Genomic DNA, 1,086 nt, shown 5'->3' with positions numbered 1-1,086 from the left:
GTGAGCACCGGCAATATAGGCATTTGCTTTCGCAGTGGAGGCTGTATTGGTTGGTTAGCTCAGCTGGTTAGAGCGTGATGCTAATAACGCCAAGGTTGTGGGTTCAATCCCCACACTGACCATGTGCCGCGCTAATGTGTTTTAGCGGGGCGATGGTCGTTGCTTTAACTTTCTAAGTCTGCAAGAACTTGTCACAGGATCGGTTGAGATGTGTATTCATTCGAAAGCCGACCATCGCTGTCATGGAACATCAACTCGTTGGTCCCATGCCGCATCTCAGCTCCGTTGCTGTATTTCTAAACAACGTGCTTCACGAAACTGGAAAAAAGCACAAATAAAAAACATCAATAAAATAATTGAAATAACATTACGTGAAGTTGTTTGAATTCAACAACTTGAGACAATTTTACTTCATTGATTTTCTTTATCTTTTTATCATTTCACCTGCACTATCATAGAGCTCATTAGATATGGACAGCACTGAATGCACAGTCTTCGGTCGAACTCGTCCATTCCGAACAGATATCTTCAATTGATCCAGCCACGATTGCACGCATTTGACCCATGTCTCTCTAAACCCTGCCTATTCAAATAAACGCCCAGATTCCATAAAAGTATTGGAATTTTACCATCCATCACCAGCTCGTCTGGCAACTTGTTCCAGAAACGCACCACTCTCTGCGCGCAGCCATTGCCCATCACTGCCTTTCCAATTCTCGCCCTCCCACACCTGATTTATACCCTCTAGTTCTGCACTGCCACACCTGAGCGAAAGAAACTTGTCTATTTACCCGATTCATGCCCCTCATGATTGAAAAGCCTCCATAAGATCCGCTCCCAGCCTCTGACGCGCCAGGCAAAATAGTGAGTGAGTGTTCAGTCTGTAAACTTTTGCACCTTTTCCATTTTCAAATGTTGGATGTAGCATGCTGTCTGAAGCAATCATCTTAGCATCTGATCTGTCACTGACGAACTCTGTAGGAAGGCGTGATAACTTGCTAAATATGCTGTCAAACGAAGATTGCATAAGCAACGTGAGTGATTGAGCAAAACGTGCAATTGGCTTCTGAGCTGTTGCTGACACCA

General features: G+C 44.4%; 1 non-coding gene across 1 annotated transcript; it reads left to right on the top strand.

The window, feature by feature from the left end:
- Positions 1–48: 48 nt before the first annotated feature.
- trnai-aau lies at positions 49–122 on the top strand. Its single transcript has one exon. It is a non-coding gene; the product is annotated as a tRNA-Ile (tRNA).
- Positions 123–1,086: the final 964 nt, after the last annotated feature.

This window comes from Chiloscyllium plagiosum, unplaced genomic scaffold (assembly GCF_004010195.1).
Source record: "Chiloscyllium plagiosum isolate BGI_BamShark_2017 unplaced genomic scaffold, ASM401019v2 scaf_59407, whole genome shotgun sequence".
NCBI lineage: Eukaryota > Metazoa > Chordata > Chondrichthyes > Orectolobiformes > Hemiscylliidae > Chiloscyllium > Chiloscyllium plagiosum.
This window is presented reverse-complemented; position numbering and strand designations above follow the sequence as displayed.